Genomic DNA, 18,225 nt, shown 5'->3' on the forward strand with positions numbered 1-18,225 from the left:
ATTTAGTCACCCAGGCTAACAGAGTAGTTCCCACTGCAAACATCACTGTGTAGTATGCCAAAGAACACAGCAAGACTTGGAGGTCTTGGGCAATCAATTAAATATTCAGCCCTAAGTTGACACATATCATTTTCCTTTACGATGCATCATCCAGAACTAGTCCCATGGCCCCTACATCCACAAGGGAGCCAGGAGGTGAAATAAACTCTGTATTTAGGAAGTCCAGAGCTGGAAATAATCAGAGAGCAGTACTGATGAGTACTCTAGAATATTACCTTAAATTTAATATTTAGATAATACTTTCCTGGAGGTATCTAAAATTTAGGGTCACTGGAAGTCCTATCCTTATGCCTAGGAGACTTTCTTTGTATTAAATAAACCAGTGCTGAAGAGACCAAGATCTTGGGCTCTATCCCTTTAAAAATCACTTGTGTTTATCTTCATACTATCACGGCCGTGGCTAGAAGCCCTCTTTAACTCTAAACAATCCAGACAACCTGAATAAGACAGACTGAAGCCAGATGGTGATAGATTGGCTTCAATGAGTATCACGAATAGAAACATGGCACCAACACTTGATCCTCAACTGCAAAAGTATTATCCAGTTTGCATTCTTCATACAATGCACAGCACATTTGAATCACCCCACTTTTGGAATAAATCCATGCAAAACTGCATTAGGAATAAAAGGTGTTACCTCAGTAGGCATCATTACTTTGATATTCCACACATATTATAAGCAAACATTTATATTTTGAAAATGGAAAAGAAATAAGATATGCAACCACCTTTTCTGAGCTATCATCAATTATAAGAAAATACTGAGATTCCCAGCACTTTGGGAGGCCGAGGCGGGTGGATCACGAGGTCAGGAGATCGAGACCATCCTGGCTAACATGGTGAAACCCCGTCTCTACTAAAAATACAAAAAATTAGCCGGGAGCGGTGGCGGGAGCCTGTAGTCCCAGCTACTGGGGAGGCTGAGGCGGGAGAATGGAGTGAACTCAGGAAGCGGAGCTTGCAGTGAGCTGAGATCGCGCCACTGCACTCCAGCCTGGGCGACAGAGCGAGAGACTCTGACTCAAAAAAAAAAAAAAAAAAGAAAGTACTGAAATATTGTTTACCTTCTGTGTTTAACTGACAACTCATAAGCACCCAAGTATTTGCTGTTTCATTCAGGGTTGAAAGTGTAGAAAGTGAAGGACACTCATTTTACTGGGATGAGCAGGTATATGCAACTCTACCTCTTAAGGCTGAGGAAGCTGAGGGGCCAAAGAAAGAGGCTGACAAATCCAGTTTTCTGAGAAAGAAAATATTTAATAGGGACTAATGAACTGAAGCAATGTCTCAAGTGGCTGCAGAGGGTGGATCCCTGCACCCACTCTCCAGAAATATTCCTTGTATAGCAAGCTTTTAGGGTAAAGACATGTGTAGCTGGTTATGTCTCAAACTGTTTTGCTGAAACATGATCACTAGGGATGATAAAGATAAACATCTTTATGAGGGGTTATCTGTGTCAAGGGTATTGTTTCTTTATGAGGGGTTATCTGTGCTATAGGCATTATTTAAAGACCTTGCTGCAGAAAACCTATCCAGGAGTCAAACATTAGTCATCATCGTGATTTTGTTTCAAGATGGCATTACTCTTGCCATGCAACATGCTGTTTTCCTATGCCCAAGGAAGATATTCAATTAACATGATCAACAGAGACATTCATAGCAGGTATTTCAAATTTTTTAAATCTATATTATGATCTCAATTATCTGGATTAATTTTCCTAATTAATTGCAACTATAGATTAATTGCTCATCTTTTTTTTTTTTCATTTTGTATGGCCTTAATGAAATGTGAGTCTAGTTAAACTGCAAATTTCTTTTCTTTGTAAGGAAATGATCCAGGCTAGAAGGGAAACACATTTGTAGCTGACTTCAATGCCCTATCTTTAGAATTCCCTATACTTTATCTGGAAAGCCCTCCTTTCCTTGAATTCTAGTGGGACACTTGGCATTCCAACTGGCTGCAGGGGGAGGTGGTTTCTGATAGGGAGTATTGAGCTCTTTACACTCTCTTGTCATCTTCAACTCCAACTTCAACTTCAACTCTTGTCAACTCCAACATGCAGCTGGAGACAGAAACTAAAGTTCTCTTCCAAGGTTGAAAGCAACTTTGCTCTTTGCTCCAAAAAGGGATACTACTTCTATTTTCCAATGATGTTCTCTATACAAACATCCTTGAAAGTATAGTTCAGAAAAAGGCAGTGTGTACCTCTGCTCACAACTCATGCAGACATGTGAGAGATTTATGGATAATTATCTCTCAATACTATTTCTTAGAAGAATTTAGATCTAAATATCCTTGGAGAAAGACGACATCAACTTATCTGCATCAAGTTACTGTTGTCCAATTTTAAAAGGACATTTACATTTTATTCTTTTTCTAAATCCTCTCTGTCTTAGGAAAATCTAGATTATGCTGCAATAACGAACAACCTCTAAAATCTCAGAAGTTTAATGAAAAACATTTTAGTTTTACTCACACCATTCTATATAAGACTCTTTTATACTGTTGCTCAAATAGATAGAATTTTACTTTCTTACAGATGCACACCATGTACAGCACTGTCTCCTCAATGGCCCTGGCATCAGAAGACAGAAAGACTCATACATGGACTTTTCACCACCTTATCCTGAAAATGACATTGGTCATATTTTATTAGCCAGTGCTGGTTACATGGTCAGATCTAATGTAAAAGTGCTGGGAATGTAGGAAAGCTAATGGAATACTGAGTAAGCATTCCTCTCTCAGCCACACTTTATTTGGACTTCCAACCATTCTTCCGTTTTGTGTTTTTAGGAACAATGCTAATCCACTTCTTGACTTAGATGACTAGATCTGTTTTGTCTAGATTCAAAGGAATCTTTCTGATGATATATTCACTCAGTCCTCTAGAATGTGAAATCAGAAACCTATAGCCCTGCCTTTATAACGTTAAGTGGGCCTTGTCATTCTTTGCACAGGCAAAACATACTTTCCACCAAGGTGAAAGAAAGGTTGCCCACTCAATATCTAAGTTTCTTATTGGTTTAATTGATTGTGGCTGTTATTGAGCTTCAGAAATAGATTACAAAAGAAAAATACCAGGACTTTGGGAGTCCTTAGAGTGATGGAGGGAGAGGACACAGGTAAGCCAAAAACTGTAAAACAACAGTGTGTGGTATTTGCTGTGATTTAGGCATGCACAGGGTATTTGGAAAGCTCAGAGGAAGAGGCATTTAATCTAGATCAGGGGCTTCCGAGAAAACTTTCTGATTTTTTAGGGAATACCTGAATTGACATTTAAAGGACACATAATAGTTAAACTTATTTTTTTAAGTGAAAGTGGCTGGAAAGTCATTCTAGAAATAGATAACAATTTACCCAAGGACAGAAACATGAAAAATCATGGCTCTGTTTTTAAAACAATGTGAACTATTAAACGATTTTAAGTACAATTAGATTTTTGTATTATAAAGATCATTCTGACAGCAAATTAAGGGATTGGAAGGAAGTGAGACTGAGTCTGTAGCAGTGTCAGGAGGCTTTCACAATATTCCAGACAATAGTGCAAGTATAGATAGAAAGGAGGAAATTGATGTATACGATGGTAAGTAGATAGAATATCAGAATGTGATAATTAAGTGGACATTGGGAATGAGAAGGAGAGAAGGCTCTAGTGTAACTTCAAAACTTCAGAGTTATATGGAAAAATATAAACTTTAGGATGAAAATAAAGTTTACCCTTTGATTGGCAGCTGTGGAACATAATGGCATACATTCTGATCTGAAGCTCAGCAGAAGCCATGGATACAGACAGAGGAAATTATCCTGGGAAAGGGAGATGAAAGGAGAGAGGGGAGAGGTCAGCAACAAGACAACATCCTGAGAAGAGCCACAACATAGGTGTGCCTCTGTTAATAGGATATGCAAGCTTTGTGTCCACCTATGAGTTGAACACGTGAGCTTCAAAGAAAAAACAAAATCACCAGAACAATTTCAAAATGCTTTGCCTCACCAACTTTCACCTTCTAAGCACATTCAACATGAATTCAGTGATGAAGAAAATCACAGATTTAAAGTGGCAAATTGAAAGCATGTGTTAGTCACCAGCAAACACTAAATATGTTTTATACTTCCAAATCTCTTGTCTTCACTGGTGCACTGCTGGAATAATCATGATAAACCTCACAAAACTCCCAGGAGGTAGGAAATGAACGTGGCAGTACTCAGTGGCATCCTTGTAAATAAGAACAGATGCTCATCCATCCACAAAACCGTTTTGTGCCAGACTGCCTTAGGTCATGGGGTGGTTGAACAAAGGAAATCCCAGTCTTCTACCTGTCCCAGCTCAATGAGATTGGCATTAGATGTAACTGCTGTTGAACCAACTGGAGTCAGGAAATCTTTCACATAGAGCAACACTTTGGGATATTAGAATGTTGCCAAGGAGCTCAAAGCACATCTGAGTCATTGATTCACTAACTCCCAGGCAGTCCTTGTGGAATAGGAAATGGCTTTGCATACAATTTTAGAAGAGCTGAAACCTTACAGTCAGCAAATTAGTGGCCAAGCCCGAATCCCAGTAAAGTCCTTTTTTTACTAAACCCAAACACTTGGCACTATCACCTAAGTACATAAGGAGGCCTTGGAGGATGCATCCCTTGGAAACTCCCTCAGTGAGCTCAGTTATATCTCCAGTTTGCTTGGTACAGAGCCATTTTGACTCACCACCTAAAAGCTGTAGGGAGGAGAGGTGGCCCAGCCTCCACTCTACTCCTCTTTCTTGTCATCCTCTCAAGAACTGCTGCTACTCCTTTCAGCCTGGTTCCAAGCCAGAGACCCTGCTGTTTTTATTGGAGGCAGAAAATGAGTAAGGAAGAGTGATAATTCCCTTCAACAAGTAACCTGGGACATTCACTTGTTGCTTTGGCATGATACCTCATGACATTTTGAGCTGCTACTTCACTAAAATGGGAATTTTGATTACACTGCCCTGCCTCCTAGGCATATTATGTGCTTCTTTAAAGACTAATCTAAAGGCATTTGAGCTCAATGGCTTCACATAGTTTACAAGTTTCGATAGAAGAGAACATTCTTAAAAATATGTCTTTCAAAAAAAAATCACTTCTCCTTTAAAAACAGGGGAGTGGAAATCACAGCAGTCATTATCTGTTTCTACTCAGGGCTGAATTGTTCTTCTGAGAATCTCTTCCATTGTGCTTTTAAATATTGTATTATGTGACATCAAATCCTGTTTTAATGCAACATATTGATTCTCTTATAGGCTAGGGTATTATCGTCTTAAACAGATTCAAAGCAAATGATTAAACATAGCTTATGCCATTGCAGTCGCCAGCAATTTAACATTCTCTTCTGATTGGCATGTTTAGTGGCTGGCTGCTCAACTGGTGAAGGATAGAACCTTTTACACTGATGGCTGTGAAATGAAAGTCAAAGACAACGTAAAGCCTCTCATTGCCCCCTTTCCATAAAATAACTAACACATATTAATTGTAAAAATGCAGTAGGCTTAGTTCCTTTAGGACAGGAGACTTATTTCTCCACTATTTGTATAGCTAGAAAAGAAGAGAGGAGAAGGTAAAAACACTCTGCTTTATTCATTGAATTTTTGAACAATAGCTAAGGCTAAGCTGGTGTCCGACAAGCTGCAACATGTCTGTGCTCAGTCAAAGCATACCTTTTCGGTTGTTTTAGAAAGCACAGCTCTGTGGGAAAGCATTTTGGTAAGAATCAAATTTCCTTACCAGTGTCATAAATGTGTAAAATTGAGCCAGTGTTTGTATCATAGAAAAATGCTAATGGAGAAGATTTGGGAGGGAAGAAGAGATCAGAGTGCTGTTCACTTGCTTATATGGAAAGTATGACCTAAACCAGCCCTTATTTGAATGACACAGTCACCTGTCCTACAGAGGATACAAAATCCAAAATGAGCTCCCTAAGGTACTGGGATAATTGGAGACTACTTACCCAAGATAGATCCTTGGGAGCCAGCTCTGCAATGGGGCTGGGTTTCAGCTCTCTTCATGCTGGTCACTCCTGGGACATGAATGTCTCAGATTTCCAAGAAGGTGCGATAGTGGAGGAAGGAGTAGGATCAAGGGCATACAGGTTTTAAAACTTGAAAGCCAGAAGACATCACTACATAGAAGGCAAAGATCATGTTGGAAAGAGACTTTTTACTCATGGCAGAAAGATGCATCTTTTTTACCCTTTCAGAATTATCCTAAAGTGGGTATCCTAGGAGGGGCTGCTCCCAAAGGGTACACAGTGTCCCTTCTATTAATGACTCTTGATATGTCCTCTGACTTGTTTTCTCAGTTTACATTTGAAAACACAAGGTTTTGATTAGTTGTGACTTGGCTACAGTAACTCATTTTGTCCTTGGTAGTGCTAAGGCCAGACGCCAAGCCCACCTTCCAGTGAGCTTCCCATTTCACTGGCATTTCCATTTCAGCCCTTTACTCTTTGGCTGAAAGCCAATCTCTTTTCATCAAAATACACAGCCCATTTTAGATATTTCAAAACAAAGATGATCACAAAGTAACCAGAAAGGTGAAGTGAAAGAGGTAATAAGTAGTTCCAAAAGGGTTATTTCTGAATTAGCAGGACATTTAAGAATTGGGGGAATGGAAAGAAGCAGCCAACCATCTCTAAGAAAAGAGATATGCCCTTCCATGGACAGAGTGAGGTGGGATGGAGCAGTTGTCCATCCTTGAGAGTGGAATATCCCCCTAGGTGGTCAGAGGTGGGGTTTGTGACAGAGCGAGGAGAACAACCAGGAAGAAGCTGACAAGTGTCAGCCCAACACAATTGATTTTCTCATGAAATGAGGCTTTCCTACTGTAAGATGTGTATATTTTTGTTTAGTGGGCATTTGGGATGAGAGCTCTAAGGAAGAAAGAGGAAGTGATATCCTGGAATAAGCATTCTGGAGAAGCATGGCAAGGTTTAGACAAAGGCTATCTGCTTTAAAAAATAGATTGTATTATTTTTCAGGGACAGTGAGGCTAACAGATCAGAGGACTACTTCCATTGAAAAGATTATTACTCCAAGTTCCTGTGAGGGGTGGGGCACATCATGCCACCCACGGTCACACTGGGAAGCACCAGGGTCAGTCAGGAGGCAAAGGAAATGAGGGCCAAGTATGGGCACAAGCCTCGACTGTGGTTTCCCTAGGAAGGAATGGGCCGAGCAGGGTAAGCTGGTTTAGGATTGCTAGCCTGAATAATTTGCATGGGCTCTGGAGCACAGGCATTTCTCCAGTGTTCTTGTTGGTTCTGGGATGATTAGAGGAGGAGAATAGTGGCAAGAGCATAAAAGCCTGATAGAGTAGGCAGTGGGCTGCTGGGTCCTAGATTGGTTAGTTTGCATATGAAAGGCGGCTAAGGAGTGAGTTTTTTGCTATGTCTAGAAATTGGCTTGCCCTAGGAGGGTCAATCTCTCCAGGATCCACTAGGTCCCAGGAGTCAAAGCCTCAGAAATACAGAAAATAAAAGTGTGATTAATACACTATCCAAGGATGATGTCCCCAAATTAGAGAAGGAACGAGACTCCTTCCTTGGTATGATATTGATATCATACCAGTAAGTGGTATCCTTGTGAAAAGAAAGTGCTTAATCTAATTAGATATGTCTTGAGAGGTGATAGTATCCAGGAGAGTGAGGACAATCCTGGGAGTGAAGACGTTGTCCTGGGTAGGGTAGGAGTGGTCATCAGCAGGAGAATGTCCCACAAAGAAGTGGCATGGATACTCTGCTGAGGGCTCCAAATGCAGAGGGAAATTGACCCAAAATAGGAAATGATAAATGGCATGACGGATGAAATCATAGCTCTTTCAAATGGAAAGTAGCCACCTCCTACAAATAATATTCTTGAATCTGTGGCCTGAAACAACTGGAGCATCACCATTCCTTTTTTTTTTTTTTTTTTTTTTTTTTGTCTGCTGTTACAACCAGAAAAACAGTGGTTTCAATTGGTTGGGAAAGGCAGCATCAACACAGAGAACACAGCAGGCCTGCTTATCTCTCAGCTTGTACTGCCAGGTTTACAGCAATATTTTCTGCATCTTAGTCAAAGAATTTTACTTGTCCAGTGTTGAGCTGTTAAAGGAAAATTGATTTGTCTATTTATTTTTAGCAAAATTATAAAAACAAGCTGGGGAGAGGGGTTGTTCATTCTCTCAACCTCGCCTCTCTCAATACATTTCTCAAATAGCACACTCCCTGGGAGGGTCTATGACAACAGAATCCCTCCAGATTTAAATCTAGACCTGAACACTTGAAACCAGGCATGTGGTATTGGAAAAGTGGCTTTCAACCACCTTGTGAATGAGAAGCGGCAGCCAGCAAAATGCAACCATGAATCTACTCCCAAATCATGAAAGCTGTTGACTTCGTCACTTATTATGTTAGTGGCTTAGGGGAAAATAAAAACCGCACAGTGATTTGCAGTCAAATTTCTACTGCACCACTGGAAGTTACAATGGTGTAAGGTGGGGGGAGTTTTCAGCTCTGATGTTCTAGTAGAGCTGAGTGAAGGGAGAGGCAGGCTGAAGGACTTTGAGTCCTGGTCCATTCATCTCAATTTTCCTAACTGAAAAACCCACTCCCCGACTAGAAAAGTCCTGTCCTTAACTGGGCTATAGCTACAGTCTACAGATAATGCAGCCACTGGATACTAAAAACCACTAGGTGGCATTTGTGATTTATTACTTTGGAAGCTGAGATTTTTAAAATATCTCTGCTGATCCTTTGCTTAGACTGAACAAGACATTTAACATTCCTAAGCATTTCATTCAAGAAATGCATAGTTGGTTCTCTTTATCAAGCTCAAAAGGGATGGGGGAGGCACAGTGACTGGCTTGAGAAGTTGAATTTCAGATCATCTACATTCTTCTGCAGGTCCTCTGTGACCCCACACCATCAGCTTACATAAGTAATTACTTGTCTACAATTAAGCTGTAAATAATGCAATCACTCCATTCTTGTCCCATCACTCCAGTCCCAACCACAACAAATAGTGCTAATCACATACTTATTCAAGTGTGTAATTATTCACAGTTAAACTTCTGTCACTTTCACCCTGTTTGGAAACAGCAGAACACAACCTGTAATTAGCAAATGTGGCTCCAGGCACTTTTGCTTGGGAGTACGCCAGGGATTCAGCACCTAGGCACTCCTTTGATCTGGAAGCTGGCAAGGCGCCTCACCCTGAGGCCAGAGTGCTATCAGCACTCTGCAAGTCACTGAGATCAATGAATATGTCAAAGGCATCTATCCCAAATCACATATTACTTCCCTCTCTCACTGTGGTTTCTGCCTTCAGTATATATTTCATAGACTTTCCTTTTCTTTTTGAACCCTTTGACTTCAGTTTAAAGGGTTACCAGAAAGGTCTCCAAGCCCCTGTGTTTTCAACTCTGGTTAAAAATGAAAGTCCCAGAAGTCCTGATTGATGATCCTTGTTCTTTCTTAACTCTGCAGTTTTCTTGAACACAGCACAATGGAGGAGGAATGGCCTTTGCTACCTCACCTGGACCACAAGGAAGAAGGAAACCGAAGACTTTAGTCCAACCCTGTGTGAACCACTTCCCCTCAGTCCCCAGCGAAACCACCCTGCATGAGTACTCTAGTTGCAAATGAGACCAGGTAAACTTCTGATGTTTTGTAGTACATCCGTTGTATTTCATCAGAGCAACAACTCAGCAGCATAGATCCTTCCCGGGGAGAGGTAATAGTGTCCTCCTAGGTGGAAAGCAGGATTCAGTAGCCAGCTTCTTTCCACAGAGGGAGGCCATAGTCCTTGAGCTATGAAGTAGTTCTTTTCATAGAAATATATTGGGCCCACAGAAAAGAATAGTGAGCCATAAAGGCCCAGTATGTACAACCATGAATTAGATTTTTATTTGCATGTCGTATTAAGAATTATAATTTGCTTGTTTGAGGAAAGGTTATTCTACCTTCATTAAGACCTCCGATGGCAATTACCTAATGAAAACAAGTTCGCATATCTAGCCGGTTTAATGTCTTCCTTTTCTGATATATCCAATTAAGACAGAGCTTTTTCACTTCAACCAAATGTGAATACACCTCACAGTAGAAGGGTAAACAGAACTGTTCTTTGTGTATAAACATTAGTTAGCTTTTGGTTCTAACCATAACAAAACCAGTTTTTGAAATAATGTTTAGAGGTCTCGAAGAGAAGAACAGCTATGCAAGCTTCTCCATCAGAGAAGATCGTCCTCAGAATAGAAAGCTTCCCAGGGTAGAAGGTAAAGTGTGAGCAATATAGGGATGCTCCCTGGCCAACTAACTTAACCAAATGAGCCAAATTAGCCCTGGCAAACAGTGCAGTGACAGATGTGTAAGCCAGATTGCCAAGATGTTTTTATTTTATAATTTTTTTAAGATGAAATGCTATGACTGCTTCTACGTGAGCAAAGTGGAGCAGTGCTGAGTAGTATCTGGTGATTTTGATTAATACAGACTGACAAGCAATCTGGAGGATTAGTTAAAAAACAAACCAAAACAGACTTCTATTTTCTCCAACAGCAATGATCTTCAACACAGCTTCACTGATAATAATACTGATGATTTTTAAATTTTTTTAATTGACAGATAAAACGGTCTGTATTTACCATGTACAGTATGATGTTCTGATTTTTAAATCTCCACTTAATTTAGCCCATTTGAACAAGCAGGACTCTGTTTTTTAAAACTAATTTTTGAAAGATCTTAACATGCAGTCCACTAACATAATAAGATGGCAAAAACCACCTGCACTGCTGGCTTGGAAGATGAGTGAAAAAATGCTTCACCTGCACTGCCCTGTCTGCCTTCCCGAGACTGAAGAACTTTTAAAAAACTCCTTTCCCTCCTGACTTCAGGGCACAATATGACATTTAGTCAGAAACTGCATGTAGATCTATATCTGTATATAATCTATATTTATATATTTATATCTATATCTGTCTACCTACTTACCTACCTGTATATCGTTGGACAACTAGAACCCAAAAAGTCATATTCAGCCCCAAATATAACACAATGTTAATCAATCCACTTCCTGCCATGCCCACTCTCGCCACCTTGGCCAGGGCTGCTGTCATTTGTCATCTGGCACTGGTCTCTCTAACTCATTGAACCCTCGCATTCCTTTTTGTTTTTTTAGACTGAGTTTTGCTCTTGTTGCTCAGGCTGGAGTGCAATGGCATGAACCTCAGCTCACTGCCACCTCCGCCTCCCAAGTTCAAGCAATTCTCCTGCCTCAGCCTCCCAAGTAGCTGGGATTACAGGCGTGCACCACCACCCCTGGCTAATTGTTTGTATTTTTAGAAGAGATGGGATTTCACCACATTGGCCAGGCTGGTCTCGAACTCCTGACCTCAGGTGATCCAGCCGCCTCGGCCTCCCAAAGTTTTGGCATTATAGGCATGAGCCACCGCACCCAGCTTCACATTCCTTTCAGGGCATTCTCCTCACAGCAGGGACACTGATTTTAAAATATAAATCTGATCATGTCACACTTTGGTTTAAACGTCTCCAGTGCTTTCCATTGCACTTAGAATACACCTTGCCATGACTTACAAGGCCCACCTGATCCTGTATCTGCCAGATTGGTTCCCCACTCCCGGGTCAGCCTCACTAGTCTTTCCGTTGTTGAGGTATGCCCAGAATTGTACACACCTGTGTCTTCACCTTGGGTTGCTCTTCCCTGAGCTCTACCAACAGCCTCAGCTTACATGCCTGGCTCTTTGTGACTGCCCTACCTAGAATAGGTGGTCCCTTCTACACCTTCAGTTTCAGCCGTGACTGATTCTTTTATGACACAAATCACCATTGGTAACCAGTCTATTTGCTCATTATATATTGGTACCTACTAGAATGTAAGTTCCTTTTGGCAAAGTAATGATCTTATTCACTACTGGATCTCCAGTGCCCATTCCAATACCCACTCTATAGCTGATGCCCCCAAAATTATTTGTTAAACAAATGAATAAATAGAATATAATCAACCAAAAGGCTAAAGAATGCAATGTGGAAACTGCCTTGTGAGAGTTCTTTGAGTAATTGCAAGTAAATAAAGGCAGTGAGTAACACTTTTCCCGTACATTTTATTTTGAAAAACTTCGAACATACTCATGAAATAATTTTATATGAACACCCTTCAAATTCAGCCATTAGCATTTTATTATGTTTACTTTATCACATATCTGTCTTATCTATCCATCCTTCTTTCTATATTTTAATCTGCCTGATTTGGGGTGCCTTTCAAAGCAAATTGCAGACAGTGTGCATATTATTAACTAGAATTTAGTATTTGTTAAATTTTTTCTTTTGGTTTATAGTTTACATATAATGAAATGCATAAATTTGTGCATAAAGAAAATTTTCACTAATTTTTACTGAATGCACACAGCTTTGTAACCCAAATTTCTATCCAGATCAGAACAGCATCTATGCCCTTTAATAGTTGATCTTCAACTCCAACCATTATAATTTTTTTCTACCAGAAATTAGCTTTACTTACTCTAGAATTTCATATGAATGGAATCATGCAGTATATATTCTTTTGTTTATGGCTTCTTTCACATAAATATAATGTTTCTGAGATTCATTTGTGTTGCTGCATATATTAGCTATTAAATTTATTTTTACTGCTGAGTAGTATTTCATGTGCGAATATACTATAGTTTGTTTATTCATTCTTCTTTTGACAGATGTCTACTTTATCCCCACTTTTGAGCTATTATGAATAAAGCTTCCATGATCACTCATAAACAAGAATTTTTGTGAAGATAGTTTTCATTTCTTCTGCATGAATACCTAAGAATGGAATCATGAGTTATAGGTAATATTCAGTTATAAGGCATATGCTTAGTTTTATCAGAAACTTCCAAAAATTTTTCCAAAGTGATTGCACAATTTTATTTTCCCATCAACAATGTATGAGTTCCTTTACAATCTTGCTAACACTTAGTGTTATCGATCTTTTTAATTTTAGCCATATTCATGGATGTTAAAGTGGTATCTCGTTGTGGCTTTAATTTGCATTTCCCTGATGACTAATGATGTTAAGTACTTTTTAATGTGCTTATTGGCCACTTGGTATGTTTTATTTTGCAAAATGTTTGTTCAAATATTTTCTTTGTTTCTATTGAGTTGTTGGTGTTTTTATTATTGAGTTGTGTGATTTCTCTTTTCTTCTGTTGCCCAGGCTGGAGTGCAGTGGCAAACATAGCTCCTGGTAACCTCAAACCCCTGGGCTCCAGCCATCCTCCTCCAGCTTCAGCCTGCCAAGTATCTGGGACTACAGATGCACCACCACACTCAGCAAATTTTTAAATTTTTTGTAGAGACAGGGTCTCACTGTGTTGCCCAGGCTGATCTCAAACTGCTGGCCTCAAGCAATCCTCACACCTTGACCTCCCAAAGTGTTGGAATTATAGGTGTGAACCACCACACTCAGCCTGATTTCCTTATATACTCTGTATATGCAGTATGGAGTCCTCTGTCAGATATGTTTTGCAAATATTTTTCCCCAGTCTGTGGCTTATCTCTCATTTTCCTAAGTGAGCTTTTTGATGAACAGAAGTTTTTAATTTTGTTGTAGTCAAATTAATCAACTTCTTGTGGTTATTGCTTCCTATGACCTAAGAAACCTTCCATATCCCCAATTCCTGAAGATAGTCTTCTATATTTTTCTCTAAAAGATCTTATCTTTAGACACACTCCACCTTGAATTAATTTTTGTATATGGTATAAGGTAGGCATGGAGGTTTTTGTTTATTTGTTTTGTTTTATATGGATATCTAATTTTTCCAGCAACATTTGTTAAAAAGACTTTTCTTTCCCAAATGCCTTATTTTAGCATCTTCATCAAAAATCAAATGACTAAGTGTGGTTTGATTTCTAGGCTCTCTATGGCGTTCCTTTGATTTGTATGTTGATCCTTATGTCAGTACTATTCTTGACTAATGTAGCTTTATAGTAAATCTTAAAATCAGACAATTTAAGTCCTTTGACTTTGCTCTTTTTTTCCAAGACTGCTTTGATTATTACAGGTGGTTTGCATTTCCATATCAATTCTGGAGTCAGCTTGTCAATTTCTACAAAAATTCTGCAGGGATTTTGATTGGGATTACATTAAATTGAGGATAGCACTTCTTTGATGCAATTTTAAGTGTTCTGAAAGGCATCCCCTAACCAGTCCTCTCTTGCTCATTGAAGGGTCCCATCAGATTCCCCTTAAAAGGTTATTTGAATTAAAATGTGTAATTGGGTTTCTCCTACTATAAACAATAACCAGTATTTTAAAATGTACTTAAAGGGCTTTACATTCATAATATTATTTAATCCACATGCAAAACCAAACCCTATGAGTGATAATTTATTTCTTCCAAATTACACGTGAGATGCCTGAGGCCCAAGGAGTTTAAATAATTTGCCCAAGGTCAGACAGCTAGGGAGTCAGGGAGTAGTTGAATTCAGATGCTTCCTACCCTGAAGATTAAATGGCCCAGGAAACGGATTTTATTATCCTTTATTGTCTATTATCATGTGAGTGTGGGGGTTTGTATCAGCTGAGATCCATATACTAAAGGACAGGTAAATGAAACAAGGTCCTTTTGTGACATTGAAAGAAGCAATGACCTTCACAGAGGGAGCCTGTGCGAATTTACCTTTGGATACCCAGGGTCAGAGGACACCATTGAGGACCAGAAACTAGAGTGATAGGGACACTGACGGCAAAGAGCCTCTCTCCCAATTTGGCTTGCGGAGGCCCTGACTGGAGGATGACCATCTAAAAACAGCTTGTTCTAATGCCTTTAGCTGCCTGAGAATATTTCTATCTTGAGAAACTCACATCCGATACACTTGGCAATAGCTTCAGGGCACTGATTCCTCCTCCTTCCCTCAGATGAGCTCAGGGCAGCAAAGAGAACATAGAGATTCACAAATGAGCTTTCTTTGTAGGGCACTGTCTGCTTTGAAATTCTTCATTAAATCTTTTTCACAAATAAATTGCCCAATGTCCATGGGGAATATTTCCATCTTTTAATCATATGCAGTTTGAATTGACTCTAGAATTGCAGTGTACGTGGCAGGGCTGGTGTGGAGGGCCTGGACAGGGGCGGGGGAGGGGGCAGAGCTTCAGAAGCCCAGCCCTTGCAATCTCTTTTGAATGTAAGTAACAAAAGGAGGCCCCAAAGGGAGCAATTGGAGTGAGCCTATATTTTGTAATGTGTTTAGCACCCGTTGTAGCTGGATTTTTAAAACCGTGAAAGTTAATTATGCACCTTACCTATTGGTTTAATATTGATTCCAGAAGTGAAATCTTGGGGTTCAACTTTCCTCACACTGGCTGGTGAGCCATGCTAGATTAATAGTTTAAATAAAATGTCAAGTATCGGATTGCCATGGAAACATTAATACAAAGTGGACCCAGTGGCACTTTGTGCTGTAGAATTACAATGATATGAATTACTCGGTCTCCAGACACCTTCCAAAATGGCCAGGGCTGCATCCCTGAAATATGGGTCATTCAAGCACAAAGGAAGAAATGGTATGGACTGCTCCTACTCAGTCATGTCCCCATGCACACAGCTATAAGCTGGGCAAATTCCAGTTTCTTTTAAAAGACAGATGCAGGTAATGCAGGCAGATGTTACTGTGATATGGTTCTCCCTTCTCGTGGAAAAACCAGTGAGAATGGGATGCCAGCTTTAGTGGTCTTCAGTCCTGGGGGAGGGGAGAGTGTGTCAGTCACCCAGGGGTTAGAGCTCAGGAAGGCGCAGCATGCACTTTGGGGCGTGCTCCAGGACCTCTCTATGAAACACATGTTCCAACTGCCTCCCCCAGCCTGATTAGCAGAGCACTGCTGATTATGTTATGCAAATGATAGGAGATGGATTTCACATTTCCCCCAGCCAGGCTTTGCACAGCTTTGCATTTATTATCCCCCTTCAAAAATACGGAGTCCTCAGAGAAGGGGAACGGCTCGTTTTTATTTGATCGCCAGCAGAGTTGGCACAGACCTGTCAAGCAATCATCCTGGGCTGTGATCTGCAAAGCTGCCCTTTGTTGTTCAATTCCCCCCACCCCCCAGATTGTTTACAAGACACACAGAGACATCTGCATGCCTCAAAACAAGTTATTTCCTGATTCGGCACAACTTGTCAGCCTGGGTGATGAAAATGTTACAGCATTTGCTGACAAGCCATCAGATAAACCTGGAGTTATGTCCCCAGCACCTTGTCCTCATTCACAGCTCAGGATGGTAAATATTAGCAGGTCCTGGTTCTAGATGATTGTGCAATCAGCCATCTGCCCCTTAGCACTTCTGATAGTGCTTTCTACTCAATGGTGTTTGTCCATCACCAGAAAAACAGTGACTAGATTTCTCTCTGTTTGGAAATAGGAGGATTATGCTTGTGTTTGCTACATTCCCAGTAAGATCTAGAAATCAAGGTTGGGTCTCTTGAATTTTAGATAAAAGTCTTGAGTGTCCGCAATTTAAATATTTCTATGCCCCATGTCATAGTAAGATGTTTCCTTCCATTCCTTCCCTATATGTGAAAGTCAAGAAAACATAGTATAGCTTTCTATTAGCCTTTCTTCTGTCCACCTGTCTTCCTCCCCATCGATTCTGCCCCCACCTCCCACCCCAGGGAGGAAGTAATATAATTTGTATAAAATGATCCACTGGAAATTAATGTGGCAGAGATTAGCTGACATATCCAACTCCCCCTCCAGAAGAATTTATATGATGATTTCTCCTGATTTACAAGACACAGCCTAGCAACAGTATGAGCTCATCGAAGTGGGGAAAAATGGCTGCTTGTCACAACTTGGTAAGAGCTCCACAGATCTTTGTCAAATGGAAATAAAACTCTGTAGCTCTAGAAAGATTTATTAAATCAGAGATTCATAATTCAGCTTTGCAAATAGCTACTCGCCACCTACCTCTGGTGAATCACAACTCTTTCCAGACATGTGGCATAGAATACCAACATATATATATATATATGCACAAGTACACATCATATATGTGCACACATACACATCATATATATATATACACATACACATATATACATATATACTCGCACATACATGAGAAGCGGATGTTATCTCCATTTTTTAGATGGAAATAACAAGACAGAGAAAGTTTGTATGACTGTCTGGGTTGTGATGTAATGTAACATAGTTGGAATTCAAATACAGGTTTATGTTGATTCAGTCCATGGTTTATACACCAGTGAGAAAACTTGTAGTTTCCAGTGGCAGCAAACCCAATGCAAGTTGATGTAAACAATAGAGGGAATTGATTGTCTCTCATAACTGAAAAAGCCTGAGGTTGGCTTCACTGGAAGCTTGCTCCAGCAGTTTAAATGATAGTGCAAAGGCATAATTTCTTAGTCTATCTACACTTATGTTTCTTAAAGGAGGTTTATCCTCAGGTTCCACATTGTGGCAAAGCAGCTCTTTCTCTCCCAGCAGGATGCCACAGTGCTTCCCCGGTGGTTCTGAATGGCACATCTTCAACATGCCAACCAGAAAAGAAAGACTGATTTTTAGCTTCCAGAGAAGAGGAAGCTCCTCTTTCCTAGAAATATCTTCTATTAAGTGGTAGAATCTGATACAATTACATTCCCATCCTTGAACCAGTCCCTTGGTTAGAGGAAATGGGCCAATCAAGGCTGACATCTAAAATTAGAGGTGAGAATGCCACAGAAACCAAATGGCTAAGAATGAAGAAGAGAGATACTGTCCCTCAATGCTTGTCCAAAACAATAACAGAAAGACAAAAAACCAGTGTTTCCTCTTTACTCTTCTAATATGTGATAGAGACAATGAAGCAAAAGACATCTATACAATGGACTTAAGAGCACATATAAAGCACATTCAAACATGGAAAGTAAAAAAGAGCAGAGAAAGACAACTGAAGGAGTTCTTTTGGTTAGATAAGAAACAAACAAAGGCAAAGTTCCAGTATAGAAAGTTTAAGTAGTTTTATTGTTGTCGGTAGTGGGTTGTTGTTTTGTTTTTCTTTTTTTTTTTTTTTTCTTTTTTTAAGTTTTATTTTAGGTTTGGGGGTACATGTGAAGGTTTGTTACATAGGTAAACACATATCATGAGGGTTTATTGTACATATTATTTTATAA

The 18,225-nt window shown here is 39.8% G+C and overlaps 1 long non-coding RNA gene across 2 annotated transcripts in view; it reads right to left on the minus strand.

The window, feature by feature from the left end:
- The window catches only part of LOC129012719 (uncharacterized), a 29,738-nt gene extending 17,885 nt beyond the window's left edge, over positions 1-11,853 (minus strand). For both annotated transcript variants that reach the window (XR_008493695.1, XR_008493696.2), the window contains exons 1-3: positions 11,744-11,853; positions 6,026-6,196; positions 3,779-3,865 (exon numbers count right to left, since the gene is read on the minus strand). This is a non-coding gene — a long non-coding RNA (uncharacterized LOC129012719). The remainder of the gene's footprint in view (positions 1-3,778; positions 3,866-6,025; positions 6,197-11,743) is intronic.
- Between the last annotated feature and the right edge of the window lie 6,372 nt (positions 11,854-18,225).

The sequence above is a fragment of the Pongo pygmaeus genome, chromosome 15 (assembly GCF_028885625.2).
Source record: "Pongo pygmaeus isolate AG05252 chromosome 15, NHGRI_mPonPyg2-v2.0_pri, whole genome shotgun sequence".
NCBI classification, from domain to species: Eukaryota; Metazoa; Chordata; class Mammalia; order Primates; family Hominidae; genus Pongo; species Pongo pygmaeus.